General features: G+C 42.5%; 1 protein-coding gene across 4 annotated transcripts in view; it reads left to right on the plus strand.

Annotated features, from left to right (window-relative positions):
• Positions 1-3,682: 3,682 nt before the first annotated feature.
• mef2aa (myocyte enhancer factor 2aa) overlaps positions 3,683-20,644 on the plus strand; it is a 57,633-nt gene continuing 40,671 nt past the window's right edge. For all 4 annotated transcript variants that reach the window (XM_076089040.1, XM_076089042.1, XM_076089039.1 and 1 more), the window contains exon 1: positions 3,683-3,842. The gene's annotated coding sequence lies outside the window, so the exon portion shown is untranslated. The remainder of the gene's footprint in view (positions 3,843-20,644) is intronic.

Below are 20,644 nucleotides of genomic sequence, written 5' to 3' on the forward strand. Positions count from 1 at the left end.
ATAATTAAAAAAAAGACAATCTACCTCACATAGACATTTGATAAAGTTTAAAAACAGTGTAATCTACATGATAATACCTTCCATTATGAAGATTTATTTTACTATGAACCAACACAAATTCCTTTTACTGCCAGCTTTCTGTGGGAGGAAGGAAAAATATTCAACACTTTCTGGAGTTATGACTGACAGCTGTGGCTGGTCCAGAGAGCGCCGAGCCAAGCCCCGCCACACAACGCAATGCCGACATATCTATGTCCATCTGGGGTCCTACCTTTCAAACCACTGCCCCCCCCCCCCCCCCCCCTTGCTCTCCGCCTACAGAGAGACCAAGGGACAAGCGGAGGAACAGCGTGTTTAGACGGGCCTCTTAGGTCTCTGAGGGAAGCATCCAAAGCCAGCTGGTCTGGCTTTGAGGTAAATCAATGGACAGACTGAAACAAAGGCAGCCGAAAGAAGAGGAAGTGTTGTAGACAGAAAGAAAGGAAGAGAGACAGAAACTTGTTGTTTCTTGATTGAAACAGCAGGTTCTGTGAACAACGACGGCAAACAGGTGAGACTAGGTGTCAGGACAGGTCTTGACTCCTTGCACATCATGGAACTGTGATGCCAATTAACACTACTGCCATTCTTGTTTATAGTGAATCTACAAGATAGTATCCTTTGTGTGATTATGTGGATTTGAGGAATTATCCCACCACATATACTGTAAGCGTCATGTTGAGGTGGAACTTAATGAGCTGATCATGTAAATCACTACCTTAGTGTTGTTTGTATTTTTTGCTCTCATCACGTCTTTGTTGCTGGCATCATTTTGGGAAGATGGGAGGCAGGGGTGTATGTTGAAACAAAACTGCTGCTGAAGGAGATGCTGAGAGCAATTTGGATCCACACTGTCAGTTGGCATCAGCGTGAACTCACTAAGAACCACTGCACAGCAGAAACTTTACTGATTGAAAACACTCCAAGAAAACAGCTGGGGCCGGATAATTCTTTGTTGTTGTGACTATTGTTGCTCACAATGCAGAGGAAAGTGCAGAATACCATACATGACGATAAAATGTGAGTAACATGCTGTCAAAATATTTTTTATAAAAAATTAAAAATATTTTGTGTTCTTAAATAATGCAATATTGCTAACAGGCTTTCACTTTTGGACCAAATACTTTAAGAAGACGGGAAACAATTTACAGATTTTAGGCAGGTAGGTAGACGGGTATGAAGCCTGTCCAATCATTACATTTGGGCCAAATGAAATTATTGTACGAGCTTTTACAGTCCTGCGACAGCAACAAAGGCTGGATTATATTTTCTTTGTTTGTCAGAGCATTTGATTCATTAAATGCTGTCAAGGTGTGATGGGAATTTCAACAACAACAACAAAGCTGCCCAACAAACAAATACAAAGTAGTGTATTGTAATACAATGTAGCTGCAATGTTATGGCTTAATATAAAGGACTGATGTGGGTGTGAGAAGCAGAAGGGAGTACTAGTAATCAAGCATCACTGTGGCCACAATGGGAACAATAACAGTGCCCTTCTGGTTTAGCATAAGTCTCGATTCTTTTACTTTGAATGGGCATGCATGTGTGATTACATGTAATATGCAATTATCCTCAACTGGCAGAGATTGTAATGGACGAGTAGACTCTTATATCTCCACTGGCCTGTTAAAAATTCTGCCAGGTGGTAGTTTTGCTTTTGGAGCCTGAGTTTGCACGGAAAAGCAAAAGTGGTCCAAGGCTCGCGTAAACTGCAGGAAGAGTCAGCCCACATCGCCTCATGTGGCAATAACGCATGCCCTCGTTTAACGTGAACCGGTGCATGACTAAAAGCCAGGAGCAGGATTATGCAGATTACATTTAATAAACTTCAAGCAATCGATTTTTAAACTCCAGCTTCTGATTTGTGAATTGTGAATTTAACACACGCACACATACACACGTGTGTGTAGTGGTAAAGGAATGCAGGAACTGTGTTGGACGGGTATTAAAATCCATTAAGGACAGTTCTGACTCCTTGGCCTTGAGCCCTGAGGAGGAGGAAGACGTTTCCTATGGGACTGGGACTAACTGGTGAAAAAGGTAGCACAATACACCAGGGACCAAGCTATACTAGACTAATACAAATGAGCTACATACAGCAGGAGCCATGCTTTGTGAAAACTCCTTCCCTTCATTAGTGAGTATGCAGTGTAATATAACAGGATGCCATTAGAGGAGGATGCTAAAATAATCACACACTGTTTTACTCCTCTGCCGGGGCAATGGTGCCATCAAGTCCCTGATTCTGGTTTCAGGGACACCAGATTGCTTTGGCTGCTATTTCTAAATCATAGAAAGAGAAGTCGTATGATATGGAAGCAGTCATTCAAAAGCAACATGACATGCCTTTGAGATGATGAGTTAAACCTTTGTGCAACATGTGCAATTCATCTGACTCCCATGTGATAGCAGGTGTGGAAGCAGAGGATTCAGATCCTTTGTTCAAGTAAAAGTAGCAATATCCCAAAGTGAAGATACTGCATTATAAGTTAAAGCCCTGTAATTAGAATTTTAGTTGAATGAACATAAGAATTGTATGCAACATGAAGGCTACTTAAACTATCAAGAGGAAAAATCCTCGAGGTAAAATTACCACATTTGTGTTTGTTATATAGATTTGTACAAAAATGATTATGGTTTTATATACATACAATCTTAACTACAGTAACTATGATATTGGGTAAAAGTACAAAATGTACTTGTAAAATTTAGTAGAGTAGAAGTGTAAAGTAGCAGAAAATGAATAATACTCGAATAAACTGTAATAAATGTACCTATGTGAAAGGGGTAGCCCTATTAACTTGACATGGCTTTGAACTGCGCCAAATGTATTTATAAAATGTGTCCATGTGCATGTAGTTACTCTATCTAAACCTGGCCACACGTGCCTCCCATTCATATTAAATACATAACTGAAGCAGAGGATGAATAATTGTGCTCAATTTCTATCGCACCTGCTTCCAAACGCCAGCGTAAACAGTCCAGTGAGCCAAGCACTCCACTTCCTCTTATCCTGCACGTACACGTGAGACGCTCATGTGCGAGTCATCCAGGTCCCGCCTCACTCCTCTAATTGGCTGCTCAACAGATGCCGAAGATTCTTATTGGCTATGGGACGTGCCCTTTAAACCAAATTCCATTGCTGTTGTCTTAGAGATGTGACGTCAAATGTGTCTAATGTGATGAGGCCAAGCCGAGTAATTTGGGGAAAGTAGTTGTCCTAATGTTAAGTCAGTCTTAAAGAAAACATATTTTACTTCAGTAATTATTGTGTTTGATTTAGTTGTGTATTTGGTTTTCGTTAGTTCTTTTGGTCAAAGTTGAGTCTGTTTTATGTTGTTGTAACTGACTCGTCCTCGAGGCTGTCTGGAACAAAGTTGTTGTTATAAGTATTATGACACGAGTCAAACAGCAATGCATTAAAAAACAATGTAGCATCTATATTATAAAGGCTATAAACAGTAAACTATTGCGCAACTGACATGGCTCAGATTCATTTTCACTTTATTTGCGTTTTTTTACGTTTGTATTTACATTTGTACTATTTATTCTAATGTTTTGACGGCGGTTTGTGTGTGCGCGCGCGTGTGTGAGTGTGTGTGAGAGAGAGAGAGAGAGAGAGGCAGTTCGTCATGTAAGGGGAGGAGTCTCTCGCTGACAAGAGGGAGACTGGCTTTTTCTGAGTTTGTCAGCTCCCCCTAAAATAGCAGGCAGCGTGTAAATGTGAACTGAAATTACGTTTATCCACTGGAGCCACCGATATAGAGTGTCTATACACGGCGACTGAGTTTGGAGCAAAGGTGAGTAACGGAAATAGAAACAATGTTGCTGAGTGTGGCAGCGCTACAGTGAGTGAGAGTAGAGGAGCGCAAGAGGGAGACGGAGAGAGGATTTGGGAGACGGAGACGTTATCTGTCTCTCTATGTGTCTGTCTTCTCCGGGGTACGAGGGGAATGTGAGACAGGCTACAGATTGCAATTCCGTCGCACTTAACATCAGTCATGTTGAATTGTCAGTTAGGTTAAACGTAATACGTCCAAGTGTGTGAGTGTGTGTGTGTGTGTGTGTGTGCGTGTGTGTGTGTGTGCGTAAAGGGCGCAGTCAGACGCGCGCGCGCTGTTGATATCAAGTCAATTGCGAGAAACTTTTACAGGAATCGTTGTCAACAGTAATACGCCGGTGATAAGCCTAACTGTAGATCCTTAAAGATGGTCCAGTCGGGAGGTATGAGTCTTACAACTACCTCGCGTGTAATCCTGGGATCGAAAGTGCGGATTGTCAAACTGTAACTTTGTAAAACATGCGCGTCGTTTGGATAAAATAGTAACCAATGTGTCTATAATAACACCGTTGATCCATCACAACGAGAGCAGGCTACGGTTCACAGTAGTAGAAGTTGAAGTCTGAATTGAAACTTCTAAAAACGTAAACCTTGCCAACATACTTCAAATGTAGCACATATTTTGTATTATATTTAGAGTTTTAGAATGTTGGCGCTTTGTCAGCTTTGGTCATTGCTTGACATTATTTGTACTGAAATCTAGATGGTGCGCGGTGGCATCGCCACACTTGCTTATTGCCAAACATGTTGTTACCGGTGGTGTCTGTATCAGCACAATTAGCTGCATGACATCAAGCCTAAATTCATTTTATTCTGGCAATTTAACATGATGCACAGTGAATCAGCCGCTTATACCTGATAGTATAGTTCCTGATTATAAAGTAAACCTCTCCGTCATTTAGTTTATTGAAGAGATGATGAGGGTTAAAATAAGCTCAGCTGAAATGTTCCTACTCGGGTGAATACATGTGACATATCTTGGAGCTTATTATTGTATTGATAGACTTATTTTTATTTTTTAAAGTGACAGACTGTGGGACAGTACATTTCAGATAAGCTGTACGGTCAGCCTGGTCACAGAGCTTGTGAGAGAAGATCTTTGAATCTGTGGGACTCTTGTGACCTTAACCCCTCGCCAGAGTGGGCAGTGGCCATCAGTAACCCGACCTTCTCAAATGTTTTCTAGTGTATGCGTACACTGTGCACGTCTCATTAATATTGTACCGAAGTAGAAGACTATATTCAGTTGTAGCAGAAAATACAGCTATCATAACCTGAAATTGTGCTCTATTCACTTCTCCTGCACAAGTTAATTCTTGCTTTGGAAATTGTTTGGTTGTCTGACATGTGGCAACTCGTAAAGTGTGTTTTGTGTTCCTGTACAGATGAAATACAGTATATTTTGTAGATCGGTAAATCCAAACTGCATCAGCATCCATAGAAGCTGTATATCCAGTCTATTGTTTATTATTATTATTATTATTATTATATAAAAATGATGTCTTTGCCTTTTACCCCAGTAGTAAATATTTTACTATATATCCCTCAGTTACCGGGGCGATCCAGTGACACATTTTATCGTGAAAGTAATTCTCCAGGGACATGAGTTGTTGCAGCACTATTAAAGCATGCTTGTATCTTTCACTGTCCATTTACTGTTACCGCTGTTCATGACGGCGTGTACATTACCATACCAGCTGGTTGCCTTTGATTTCTAAAGCAAAGCAGTAAAACACCCTTCAATCTGCAGTCATTAGCTTCTGTACTGCCCCTGGCCCCGCCAGTAATGGGCCTTGTTGCTCATGATCCACATCACGTGAGCTCTTATGTCTAATGTGTGGATGAGGGATTCTATCAGCGCTGCTGAAATGAATATCATTTGACCAATTTATGTTGTGTATTAGTCAAAGGACTGAATATGATGCGTGTGAAGGCAGGCGCAGGGAGAGCCATCACAAATATCTCTCAGTGAACTGTTGCTCTAACCTCAGAGAGCCCAAATGTTCTACCTTTGCCATTACGCAAACACACACACACACACACAAAGGTTTGATAAAACATCTATTAGATTCCACCCTGTATCATTTAATCAACCACGTGGCGATTAAGTGAAATGGACGGAGGATCTTACACGATGACTACCACTGTTTATTAAATGCTTTAGCCTTGTTACATGTTATGTTTGTGTGCCCCGGCATGTCTCTGTAAATGTGAGTAAGTGCGCGTTCGCGTCTCAGCACAAGTTCTCGGTGGAAAGGGAGAAATGAGAGGTGGCGACGGTGTGAGGAACGGGCAGCTGCAGCATCTTTTACTGCACTCCTCATCCCACTTCAATCTCGGTGTCTCAGCTTCTCCTTCCAGGAGAAATGTGGAGTGTGTGGGCGAGTCGGATCTGCAATTAACGCTGGTTGTCAGAAAGAGAATGCTGGCGTTTACACGATGCCTCTGAATCACTGAGTGATAGTCTATCTCCTCCACTCTCCTCCTCCCAGGACATTTTTCCAAGGAGGACAAAAACACCAGAAAGCTGAAAGCCAAGGATGTATCAAGTGACAAATAAGAGATAGAAGCCGAACATTCTTGGTCCAATAAAGAGGATAGTGTTTCTGTCATTGTTTGGTGAGCCAAGATGTTCTTTTATACTGCAAATGTTGCTCTAATCTAGCGATTATGGATAAAACCATTGTTTTCTTTATAACTTTAACATGATTGTGAATCTTTTGGCTTCATTTAAATACTATGGATTGTTATCTTAAAGTGAGCATTGTGTGCTGTTGACTTTTCTGGTGAAGAATGTGAACATTAAATAGAGTCTCTGGGTAGACGATCCGGATCTTTTCAGGAGCTGAAACATCAGAAAGGTTGCATGAGTTCAAAGGCACTACTGAGGTGTTTGGAGACTCTTAAATAAATAATTGTTTTTTTTCATTTTTCTTTGTGCACTTACTTTAAAAACTGGTGTTTTGTAAAAAAAAAAAAAGAAAATTAGGATCACTCAGCATCTTAGTAACATGATTCATTGTTTATTGGAGCTCTATCATCAATATGGAGATTCCAGCGTTTTCCTGTGAGACCTGGAGGTTGGATGCAGAATCTTGAGCCTGGCAGATAATGTTTTTGACCGCAGTTAACTGTAGACTGTCCCCCTGTAGACTAAAGGGAAAAGACTTTTGTAAACAGATAGCAGGCAGTTGGTGGACAGAAAACCATTAATCAGCCCTCAACTGTACATTTAAAGCAGAAAACTTCAGATCACTTTCAAGTCCAGAGACACATTTTTAATAAAACCTGTTTTCCTCTGTGTTTGCTTTAATGTTATATAGGTCACTGTGGGCCTTGGTTATCACGAGTGCCTCACTGCCAAGAGGTCCTGGCTTTAGCTCCTGTGTTTGCATGTGCTGCCTGTGTTAAACAACATCTTCATGTGCTGTGATCATGAGCCGTGGGTCTGCTTGAGAACTAGCACTGGGTGTCAAGACAACATCAACTTGCTAAATACTACTTACCGTTTTACATGGGGTGGTTGATTCTACGTTAAAGGACTGTTCACTTAACCATTAAAATACAGTGTTTACATTTGAATACAGCTTTAAATATAATTGAGTCAATTCATAGAGCTCATACTCGGGTTAATACTTACGAAATAAGTCTTTTACTTTCCAAATATCTATAAATAAATGCCATAGATACTGCAATAAAAACATTAAATAACTCGATATTAGTGGCTGTTGGTCGTCTTCAGTATTGTTTAAGCCCTCTAATAGCCCGGGGTGAGCTCAGAGGGTAAATGTGTTACTCGCTGAGGCACTGTTTGTATAGCAAGACTGCTCGCAGTGACCTTTCAACTGTCCTGCCCTTGACTGAGACCTCTGGTGGTTAAGCCACCCTGTTTGGCTCACTCAGCACATGTGCTGCTGAGCAGGGCAGAGCAGCTTAAGGCCACACCGTCTTTTCCTGTCGCCCCCTGCTCTTCCAAAACGAGGCCGATCGGAGGTCTCTTCACCTGCTCCACCGGGACCACACGCAGGAGAAGCAGCAGGAAGATCCTCAAGCGGAGCCGCACTCTAAACTCTGCCGTTGATCTGCTTTCGCCGCTATGACCCCCTAGTCTGTCTCTCACTCCACATCCATACTGGACACTGACTGTGACTAAATACAAGTACACAAAAGGCACGGCGTCACAAAGCCAGCGTAGCAACAGTAGCGTCCTAAAATAACACCGTAGTTGCTTTCTTGTATTCTCTAATTATAGTGTTTTTAGCGTCTGTAAAGCACCATACCATTACTTTTGAGTTCCATCAGTTGCTGGCAACTGTGTTAAGTTTTGAAAGGCCACATTCTGTAACGGGCGGGCAGAATAGCACATGCACACTATGTGGTTTGGGAGGTTAAGACTGTGAAAGCATGCATTGGAGCAAAGGGTGACTTTGAGAAGTCAAGTCATTTAGCACCCTCGTAAGATGCCTCATCCTCGTTTTGGCTCTCTGGAGTGCAAGAAAAAAACCACAGCAATCACACTGTGCATCATCTCGAGAGTGAGTTGGCCACATTGACAGGGCATACAAACAAAACGTGTGTGTCCTGTGGTTTGTTTTAGTCATTGTTTTTAAGCTTGTTTTCTTATTGTTCCATGAAACTAGACGTTTGCCTACACGGAGATGTAACAATAGCGAGTGACTATGTTGCGACTCAATACTGTGGTTATATTCAGTTGAATCATCTATAGAGCAAAACTGATAGTTGAAAAGGAAGTTAAGAAAGACATCTCTTTGCTGAGTTGCATTTTATGTGAATTTTAATGAGACTCTGAAAAAAAAAAAAAAAAAAAACATAAATCAAAGGAATATATTATAATCTAATTTACTAGATCAAAAGATCTCCCATGATTGCTAATATACCCCACTGTATTGAATGCCTGATGTTCTACAGTAGATCTTAAAAAGCATCTCTCACTGGAGATTTATCTTCTCTAGCTTTGTATCGAAGTGGAAGTGGAAGCATCAGGAACAAACAATTGAATTATGTGCAAAGTAAACTTTCTGCAAAGTCTGGTAAGCTCTGTGAGATGAAGATGTTTACGCCGTTCTAACCAAGCGCTAAAGTAAGTGATTTGAACCATTTAATTGAGCCTCCTATTATGTTACGCAAGATTAGCAAAAAAGTAGAGTCCACGGAGAAGTGTTAACCAGTGGCTGGTGTAGTAAATACAGCTGTGAGACCTCGGTGTCACATCTCCGCACGATGACTAAAAGTCCAGTAGCTGCTGAGAGGAAAAGTAGAATCTCCCGCGCAGCTTGAGCGGACCTGTGGCCGGAAGGAGGTCTGGCCCCGCGATATTGTTGTTTTTCTGTTTGTCTGAGAAGCCTGAACCAGGACAGCTGGGGGGGGGGATTCCTCCCATTATTCTGCAGCACACCAGCCATATGAACAGTGAGGGGAAGTGACCCAGCACCCTTTGCTCTCTGGAAGCTGCCCTAGCAACAACAGGGGCTCTGACTTGTAGTTCAAAGTTGTCTTCCTCTCTCTGCTGGCAGGGCTTAGCTCGAGCAGCGGCAACACTGCAACGCTCCATGCGTGTTCTTTTTTAGCCAGAGCACCAGCTTCAAAGCTGTTATACATGCGACCGAGGTACAGTTTGTTGTGTTTATGTTGTGTGTGTGTGTGTTGATTCTGGGTGATAACACCATGTCCACTTTAGGGGAAGTGTAAGCCTGGTCAAGTATCACTTTTACAAGCCATGCTATCTTCTACAGGCTTGTGCAGTTAAGACGGCATCCTAAAGGGTCAACATTGCTCCTCCTCCCTCTTTAAGTGGACACGGTTTCGAAATCTCTCGCAAAGTTTCTAATTCAGTCAAAATTAGCGTTTTTGAAATCAAGGACGATTCAGAAAGTATTGCCATTGCATCTCCAGTCTCCAGATCCCAGCTCTCCATAGTGTGACTGCGATTGTGAGTGAGGTGTTGAGTCTGCCCGCTGTTTGTCCGTCCGCCCATCTGTCCTCTCCCTTTTTCCCAGTACACTTTCCATCTGCGGGCTGTGGGCAGCAGATCTAGTTGAGAACGGCGTAGTGTTTCCACCAGTGAGCTGTTGCCAGCCTGTATTCATGTCAGACTCTGTTGTTGTTGTTGATCCCCCCCCCCCCCCCCCCCCCGCCCCTCAACCTCTGTCACTGGTCCAACAAACAGAGGTGTTCAGAACTGAGTTCAGGACCAGAGGCTATCAGCAAACAGTTTGACTGAAAAGATTCCTGGAGAGGCGAGCAGCAGCAGCCCCTGTGGGGGTCTCTCCCTCTCTTTCCCCTTTCTCTGTCGGACTCCCTCTCTCTCTCTATCACACTGTTTGCGCACAGTGTTCATGTGACAGCTCGCACACATCATCTGATTTGGGAGAAACCGTAGGCCGTAGCTGCAGAGATTTCTATTTTGCTCAGTGAATGCCGTTTATTGATGTCAATAGAGATACAAAAATCTTTCAGATTAAAGTCAGTTTACGATATGCCGTGTACATCATGTATCCCATCCGCCATTTGAAAATAGAGCTTTCAGGGATACTCTGTTATTACTGTTAAACACCTCATTCACAAAGCAGAACCTCATTATTCAAAATGAAAACTGTCTTCTCAGTGTGACCGTACAGAAACCTAGTAACGTGAAAAAAAACCCATGACAAACATTTACAAATGCAGTTTTTCTACATTTCCAGCCTGAATGTGTCACACTGTATCTTCAGAAATGGATGAGTAATTGCTTTATTGGTAAATTGTTTTCCATGAAACAAAATGTGTGAATAAACAGTCCTGTGTGAGATCATTAACGGCCTAATTCTATAACATGAAATTGTAAGAAAAAAATCAATGCTACTTCAGCTAGCCTTTTTTTTCCCTGTTGTTATGACTCATGGCCATCCTCACTGCTCAGATTGCATAAACCTTTTATGTAATGGAACACTGTGGGAAAGAGGCATCGAGTGGAAGATACAAAATGTGGAGAGAAAATCAAATATTTATTCTGAGCTTTTAAATTTTTTTTTTCCCCCATTAAAAGCAGACAATTCTCTGAAGGCAGATAGTAAATATAATCCCAAACATATGGACCACATCTACGTGTACCAAGAGCTGTTGTCTTTCCCCAGCGCTCAGTATTTGTTTGGTTAAATCATCAAACACTGGGGGAGAGTTGAATATCTGGAATCTCAGTGTCTAATCTGGATCCACAGTGTTTCCAAAGATGTGTTGAGATCGAGTAAATGCGCTGCTGCTGAGACACATTATGCATGACGTCCCTAATATCCTTACAGTGTGGATTCCCCCTGGAGGAAGATCTCGGTTCATCCTCGCTGTTTACCATTTCTGAGTTTGCGGTCTGTGCAACATCAAAAGGCTGCCATGGCACTTAACACAGCTCGCAGGGATCCTTGGAGGGTGGGGGACTGAAGCTCCCTATGGTGTTGGCATTACTTTTGTTCCCTGCCGAGAAGACCATCTGATGATAGACAACCATGCAAATGGCCACATGCCATCACACCACATCAGACCACACAGCACCACACTGTAATGCTGCGCACATTTATAAACCTCTAGGACCAGGCTTTCATTATTTTTTTTTATATCCATGAGTGTGTGTGTGTGTGTTTGTGTGAGTGTTGGAAAAACAGAACTTTCTTGTCGATATTTGCTGCACCAATTTACAGCAAAAAGTAATGAAATAGTGGACTGCGAGATTTCAGATGTGTAACAAGCAACGTGTGACACAGGAAGTGCCATGTCAAGACTTTGGCTTGTTAAACTGACATACTGTCATAAGGAATGTTGGTGATGGAGAGCTTTTGCTCAGAGACATAGTTTGTTAAACCGATGGCATTAATATAAAGTGAGTAGTTAGATATCAGTCTGTCAATTGCATTTTACAGATGGCATACTGTAGATTGGCTTATTAATATTTACTTCTAAGGGTAAAAAGTATGGAGAATATAGGCTGCTGGAGTTGTTCTGGTACCAGTATGGGCAATGCCTGCGATACAGCCTAAAATGCTGGATCAAGTATTGGCGAGTATGGGAGTCTATGCATTGATCCGATATCGCGTACAATTTATCAGCTCATTTCCTTTTACATAGGAACAACAACAATACGTGTCACTTTCTACCCGATCCATACACCCCGCCTGATCGCATGTGCCACTCTCAACAGATGTGAGAGAGAAGCGAGAGGGCTCACTCGTTAGCTGCTTCCAGCATCGACTTCCGGCACGCCGGTTGTATTTCTCCGGAGCTGATGATGGAAGTAGCTAACGAGTGAACCATCTCGCTTCTTTTTTCTTTGTCTCTTTTTCTTTTTTAGAGTTGCACATGCGCAGTACCGGCTCTGTACTGTGTTTATTTGTTCCTGTTTTGCTAAGGGTTTATTAACCTGAGGCAGGCCATACAGCCATGATAGCAATGTTAGAATAATAATAATATGTGTTGGTTTTTTTGCTTTTAACCTACTGGTAATGGATTCGTGATGGGTATTGGCCGATACGCAAGGTCAGTTATTGGAAAAAATAGTATCGGAACATCTCTAGTATATACTGTACCATTATTAATTACAAATATAATGTCATTTCCAGCTACCACCTTTGCTTGGGTTAGAAAAAAGAGATAAGAGATAATACCTTCAGAACGGCATTAAGTGTTAAACAATCTTTTAGTTTGTCAAAGATTGCTGCGTAGTTCATTTTCCCAAACTTGGATGCTCAGCTCTGTGGCTCAGATGTTAATGCTAGAGGCACAAACTAGGGCTAGTAGGACATTATAGCAACTGTACCTTAATGTCTATAATCTCTCAATTATCAAGCGCGTTCCTTTTTTTATTAAACATAATTCATCATCCTATTCTTGCATCAGGGTAGTTATTATCATTTTCTTTGTTCAAAAAAAGTTTTCAAGGGATTTACCTTGAGGAGAAGAGCAGCTTTTCAACATGAAATGGATATAACTGTTAGGAGAGGGTCATCTCTTTATCCTTGAGAAACTGAGAATCCATTCATTGGCTGAGCTCGAGAACCTGACTGACGCAAATGGATCATTGGGAATAGAAGTGTCCCAGCAGTAATTATGTTACAACGCCGCTGCCGCACACTACCACTGAGGTGGGATGGGATGGGCGCGGGTTGCTTCTTTTAGTTTTGTTTCCCTTACATCTTTCCACATAGTTAACACAGTCATACTGGTCACTCTCTCCCACTCTCTGTCTGACCCTCCCTCCCTTCCTCTCTTGTTTTCTGTCTGTCTCTTTTCCATACACACACCTGCTATCAAACCCAAACACACACATGAGGAGCAGTGGAAAGTTTCTGACTAACGTTTATCCTGCTCTGCTGAGCGAATGTCTCCTCCCTGTTAAACGACTCTTAAAGTGAGGAAAAAGTTGGTAGCTGATCATGTCACCTATTTGTCACTGTTGTCTTTCTGGCCTCTAGAGCTCAGCTGCCTCGAAGCTGAAGCAAAAATGTTCTGTTTCTTTTTTTTTCTCCCGTGGTATCCAGGGCTCTGTGGCACTAAGTCAGTTAAAAAAGAGACACGAAATTAATGTAATGTCAATGGCGTTTTCTCGTGAAACCCCAAAGGCACTTAGTCAAAGTCACCTTGCGTAGTCCTCCTGACAGTACTGTGAGAGTGAGATGGAGGATGTCTGTCTGGTAGTGCTGTCAGCACATGATGCCCTTTATTATTGGTTGTTATATATCCACTCATCGCCATTCAGATTTCTTTTTTTTTTTTGATTGGATAGATGTCTGGTATTCATCTGAAGAGTGACATCGTTTCCATTCAGTCGGCTGTGTATCGTAGTGAAACATTTTCTCAGCGAGAACAGGTTCATCCTGTGGGGTTTTCTTTCCTTTTGATGTCATTTCGGAGGTGATAAGTAGCTTTCCGTCTGCGGGTCCCTGTCTTACAGCACCCATCCCCCAGCCCGAGCAAGGTGCTAGCAGCATGGAGAATTGTTTGAACTTGCATCGATCCAATGTGGGATTACAGCTGGGTCATTGGAGAGTTGGACTGAGCTACCAGTCATCAGGGCAGATTAACCACTCGCTGTCTGCTCGACTGCCATTTCAGTGCAGGCTCCCACTGCATGTCTTTGTCACTGTCCCTACTGTGCAGGTCACCGTCTCCCTTTGAACAATGCATTTTTACATCTTACTCGATTGAGTTAGGTTCAGACCGATTAAATATTCCGAGGAAACATATTGCCTCATGAAATAAGACAAGAAAGATGTTTGACGACCTTCTGACACGGATTGGCTTTAAATCTGTAAGCAATTTATGAAACAATTGTCTTCAATTTGACCATAAACCAGGTATATGTGTTTTGATTTTCTTTCGACACCTTCAGGGAACTCATGTCATATCATTTCACCCTCTCCTTTAAATGTTATTAAAATCATTCTCCAGTGCGAGAAATGTCACCCCAAGCAACGCTTTGCAGAGGAAGGGGAAGTGCTGCAAGTCCATGTTTTGCAGACCGCCCCACCTCGCTCTTTACATTTCTCAAAGCCTCCTTTTTTTAACTTTTTTGTTCGCATGCCCTTGCGATAGCTCTTATTAATTATATCTCATTAGTTGCCGTGGAAACTGAGGTGAGGGAATGTATAACATGAGTTCAAAGAAGGAGAGAAAGATGAAGAAAGCGAGAAATCATGAGAAAACGCAAGAAAGAAAGAAGGGGGGGGGGGGGGGGCGAGGGTTGAAAAGAGGGGATGGAGAAAGTGGTTGTTGAGGGATCAGCCTTGTGTCAGATTAACATCAGGAGACATTAACACTAGTGATGCTGCCGGGGCCACAATCCTGCTTTTCACTGCTGGAGAGGGAGATAAGCGCTCTCTCACAAAAGGAGACGAGAGAGAGAAAGCGTGAGAGGGCTGGCTTGCCTCCACTCCCCTCAGGCCAACAGCCCCATTTACAGGTACAGCACCTCCTGATGAAAGCGAGAACAAAGAGGGGGATCTTCATTTCCGACCGCGCTGGTGTCAAGGCTCCATTGAAACAAATCGGTAAAACTGTGGATTTAGGCTGCTCCGCTTTATGTCTCCAGTCTGCCAGAAGCTAATCAGAAACTGAGCCACAGTGTTGACACTTTGAGTTCGATACACTGAAGTACGTTTTCATGGATTACTTCACAGAATCCCCATATCAATGCACGTCGGATTACAGCTTCCTATCAGAAATGTACTTCTCTCATAATCGTGTTGTTTCAATGCATATTTACTAGTATTGTGAGAGCTGTGATTCATTCTTATGCAACCGGTGGAGTGTTTGAATAACAAGGAAAGGTCTCTGCCTACCAATTGTAAAGTGAGCGGCTGAGAGCAGCGTGTGCACGTCGTCCAGCCTGCGTAATGATCCTTCCAGTAAACATAATAAGCACACAGAGTGAAGCCACAGGAGATGAGCCTCTGTTGTTGTTTAGTCTCGGACTCAGTCGGGACGATAATAAGGGGAAGGATCAGAGGGGAAGGGTGTCCCCAAGGTGGTCCCTCCCTTTCTTCCTCCTCTCCATCTCCTACCAGGCTCCCACTGACTCCCCCGCAGAGGGGTAAGTAAAAGGGTCGTGAATAACAGGAAGTGGAGGGGCAGGAAGTTGAGTCTTGTCTGCCCACGGCCTGCGGTAGGATACTGAGGCTAACAGTGCCTCACACAGGAAGAGCAACTGTCACGGCTATGCTCAAGACTTTGGCTGCTGTCCATCACCTTCAGAGAAGTGACGGCTCGCTTGCTTCTTTGACACAAGTCAGATAGAATGAATTCTCGGATAACCTTTTAATATATTTATATGAGATGAGTAGACTGGAAAAGAGCTGGTGTGGTGTAGTTGATACAGTGTTGTTACAAACGTACGGAATAACACTGGCCTCATTGTTTTTGTTCGTTAGGAAAACATAAATCTACTCTGTCATTTTACGTTGCCATTTATATAGGACAACGGTTGAGGGAGAAATGCCTCAACTTTGTGTGGAGTGAGCAGAGGCTTGAACGCAGAGAGGGAGGAGGACGTGCCGGATCCAGTAATTACACTGGGGATTGAGCATGTTTTATTGATTGTGAAAGGGCCAGGCCTGTCACAGAGCCTCCCAGTCTCTCTCCATGGCCTGTCTTAAGGGAGAAGGAGGCGGACTGACCCACCTGTCACTTGACCAGTCTCACACCTCGTCATGGAGAATCAAATCGGCTCTGGTCAGAAATGATTGTAATGCTTAGGTACTTCCATGGATACAGCGTGACAGTCTATTTAACAGAAGGTACAGTACAGCGCGGACTCCCAGCGCGGACACGTCATATTGGCTCTCTGTCAAGCTGATGTCGTCGTTCCTTTGGCGACATATTCTCTGCACATCGATATATGTGTTACTTAAAAATGTTTGATAAGCAACTTTCAGAAGTGCTGGACTGGTTTATATCAAAGCGGACCAGGTGTAATATATCAAGGGCTTTTAAAAGAGTATGTGAGGAGATGCTGTTATACAATGTGTTGCTTTGTGTGTACAAATTAGGGATCCACATACAATTTATCAACCTCAAAACAACAGACGGACCATCAAGTTGTGTCTATGAATGTTGTACACACAGTTTGTGCTTTAGGATTACCGGTGTTGTGAATACAGACATTACAAATAGCCCTGAGCTGCTGTGAGCAGAGATGTTCACACCTGATGCTGTACTTGTTGTTCTCTGTGCGTCCACATTGAAAGGGCCCCCCCTGGTATAATTACATGGTGCTCCGTCTGGTTTACCTGACCAAAACTGACCTGTCAGACAATGTAGCTCATCCGTTTTTTAATTTCAGTTTCTAAACGTACGCTGTAAGGTCAGTCCATGTTTCTTGAGCTTTTCGAGCTTCAGTAAACATGTAAAAAAAAAAAGTAAATCATCCATGCAAAGATGCAAAACGACCTCCCAAACGAAAAGGCCAGAAAATGTCTAAATCTAGCGTTAGAAAAACTGTGGAGTAAACATTTTCAAACATTAGCTAACTACGTAAACTTCTAGTTTCACAGAAAGGGTTGACAGCTGCCTTCACATTAAAGTACATCTGTAGTTCAGCACACACAGAAAGTAGCAAAGTATCAGCAGTAGCTCTAATTCTTAAATTGTTTTTATTTATTTCACCAGGTTATTACCGTTAAGATTTAATATCTCTTTCTCGAGAGCGTCCTGGCCAAAACGTTAGCAAAAGAAGTTTCACATAAAAGTGCAAACCACAAACTTAAAACAAAACAGCATCGAGTTAAAAACAACATAAGAGCATGTTAGCTTACTGCTGTAAATTAATGGAGTGAAACGGAACACTGTATACTTTTAATGACCGACAGCAGTGGCCAGAGGCATTACGATTTTGGGTCCCATTGTCGTGTACACGATATCTCAAGAATGCTTCGGCCATCTCTTCAAACATCCACCTGGAACTCGAGGGGGAATTGATGACATTTTGGGGGTTTTTGGCCATCACTCAAGAATGAGTATGCTAATCATGACAACATTTCACACAAATAGTCTAATAGGATACAATGGTGAAGGGATGGCATTTTCTATCCAAAAGGTCAAAGATCAAATTCAATGTGACATCATAAAGCTACATGAAGCTAAATACCTTTATGGTCATTATTCAACGCCATAACTCAGGAACAGAAGGAGTGATTGTGGCCATATTTCGCATTTGGCTGGATACTGAATTGGTGACACTAAGCTTAAAACTGTGGGGAATGTATAGAGCTTCAGTGCTGTTGGGTTGAAGATGTGAGAGAAGGATCCACGTTTTAGAATTTCAAGCTTCTTTGCAGCACCATCCATATTTGAAGCATTGTCCGCTATCATGGCTACAACTTTGTGTTCAATTAGAATCAGCTTTATTGGCCAAGCATGTTAACACATTTGGAGCCAAGGTACTAGTATGAGATCACCCTCTTCACTTACTCTCCCTGGAGGACAACCAGGACAGGCTGTTCCTTTGGTAGCTCGAATGCTTTCGCTGATATTGAGCTTCAGGTGATTGTCGTTGCACATGTGATGAAGCTCTCTATTGGTCCTCTGTACTCCCCTCTAAAAATAGTCCCTATGTGAAGACGGCATGTTCCTCTCTGCTAATGTAGTGATAACTTCAAATTTGCCAAAAAAATACACTTAAAGTTGCAGTGTAAAGGATTTAGCAGGATTTATTGGAAACGATTGATTGTGATATTCATAATTATCTTTTCATTGGTGTATAATGACCTAAAACTAAGTATCTTTTTTTGCTAGCTCAGCATGATCTTTTTATATCTATATATGAAGCGGGTTCTCTTCACTGAGTCCGCCATGTTGCACCGCCATGTTTCTACGGTAGCCCAGAACAGACAAACTCTGAAGGCCTGCGTAGTTCTCCCTATGCAAAGGGAGGAGTGACAGAAGGGTATTCAGTTGGATACAATCTGCAACCTCACCACTAGATGCCACAAAATCTTACACCCTGCTCCTTTAATTCCTTTTAATAAATTACTTTCCAAGTCTACATAAACTATATCAGTCTGGACAGACATGGATGTAAACTGCAACTTGACTGGTTGGCAGAGGCATAAAACCACAGGGCGGTAATTCTAGTTATGTTTATCTCTTTGTCTCCGTTTCTCTCTCACACACACATACACAGACACACACGCAGACACACACAGACACACACAGACACACACACACACACACACACACACACACACACACACAGAGCACATGATTTAGGCCACAAACAGATACTTTGTCCCCTCCTAACACTCAAGAGAAGTCAGAGTGTCACACACAAACATGTACTCTGCTACAGTGCGGACATTGTTCTCCTTTGTAATCTGACCATCTTCTGACATGTCTATCATGGGTACCGGTGCCAGCTGAACATTTCACAATTAGTTCTGGAGATCAAAATTGCGTTATTTGAAGTAATATGAAGTATGTTGGGATATGAGCAATGGCAGCATTAGATGGAGTGATAATTAAAATTCTGAAAATTAGGTTTTCTCAGCTAAATGTTTTAGCTTTCAACTAACACTAAGAGTGCGGCACACCTGCAGTCTGAAGGCCCTCTCAGCTTGTCATTTCGTATCTGTGTTTGAGAAATGTAATGACACAGTCTATTATGCCTCTAGACTTGAACTGTCCTGCTGTGACAGCTCGTCTGCATAAAGAGAGGAAAGGATGTGTGAGAGTGTCTTGATTCTTCCTGAAGTACAGTTTCATGCTCAGGTAACATTGATGAACACATTCACAAACGCAGCTTGCGGTAGGTACTGTATATTCAGACCAGTCTCAGCAGATGATTACAGATTAGTCCACCTCAGATAAGTTCACACTTAGGCGCAAGGACAAAACTGAAGAAAACTGTCAAGTAGTGCATCAAAATTCAAAGATAACAAATACAACTTTATTTACAACCACCTATAAAAAGCAAACGGTACAAACCCCAATTACCACAGATCACATACTAATGCATACAAACAGAGAAAGAGATTATCTCTTTACCTCTATGCAGAGTATAAACACCACAGTGGTCAGTTGTCTGTCGAGTTCATCCCTTGCTGCTCGGCAAAAAGCAGTGAACAAAAAGTGTCTTGGCACTGTCATGTGATCTGAAGTAATGAATCTCCATTACCTAAAAGAAAAGAGAGAAAGAATCAAGATTCCTTGAGAAATGTTGTTTCCTGTCATTGCATTTACTTTTTAAATACACAAAGAATTCACCAGCAAACCTGTTATTTCCAGTTAAATCACTGAAGGTTTAAATATTATACAAACACAATGAAATATTTTGAACTCATCACTTTCTGCAACTTGCGCTGCTATTGCTTTCAGGGTGGCTCAGGTATCTCTTTGGGGGAGCTGAACACCCCCGATTTCCCTCTTCTTCAAACACCACTCTGTCAATGTTTGTGTGTGTCTGTGTCTGTGTGTGTGTGTGTGTGTGTGTGTGTGTGTGTGTGTGAAATGGGGAATGAACAAGAACGTCGTCATTCTGGCCCTGGCCTGTTGTGATGTGGTTTGGGGAAATTCTTAGTGAGGGTTCAGGCGGTGACTTTCCTGGCGCAGACAGCTGTGCGTGGGTAGTTAGCGAGGTGATCTCAGTCAAGTTTGCCTACAGTGGAGCCCCGATTCAGACAGCCAGACACCATAATGCCAGTCCATCTGTAACCCATAATGACTGTGTGCCACTGGAACCGGTCATTTTCGTTTTCACTGCCAATTCGGCCCCTGGCGTCCTCGCCTCACAACTGCTGACTGCATCTAATGGCCTGAGTTGTTAACCTTTCTACATTTGTACTCCTATGGGAAATGTAGTTGTTTAGACATTTTTTATTCGCTGGGTGTAAGTGATGGATGCGCCTCCAGGGAGGGGACTATATCTCTTCCTGCAGAGAAGCAGAGACAGGACAGAGTAAGATGTTCCCTGGGGAACAGTGCGATCTGAACCACTGGCCAGGTTACAAGCTCATGTGGGAATATAAACCCCACCCTCCTTATCCCGCTGGCTTTTCCTCCAGCCCAGGAGATTTCAACTACTGTCAAACCCAGACTGGGTGCTCTCTTAATCATCTTAAGAGCAAAGCTGGCATCAGGGCGGCTCCGCTCGAGAAGAGCAATGAAATGTTGCTCTTCTTTTTCTGCAGGAAGGGAAATGTAGACAAATTATTTCTATTAAGGTGAACATCGCTTTGTAAAATGCTATAAAGAAAATATAGACGTTAATCTATATGCAGTGCATAA

This window comes from Anarhichas minor, unplaced genomic scaffold, assembly GCF_050575085.1.
Source record: "Anarhichas minor isolate MPS153535 unplaced genomic scaffold, ASM5057508v1 ptg000011l, whole genome shotgun sequence".
Classification (NCBI taxonomy): Eukaryota; Metazoa; Chordata; class Actinopteri; order Perciformes; family Anarhichadidae; genus Anarhichas; species Anarhichas minor.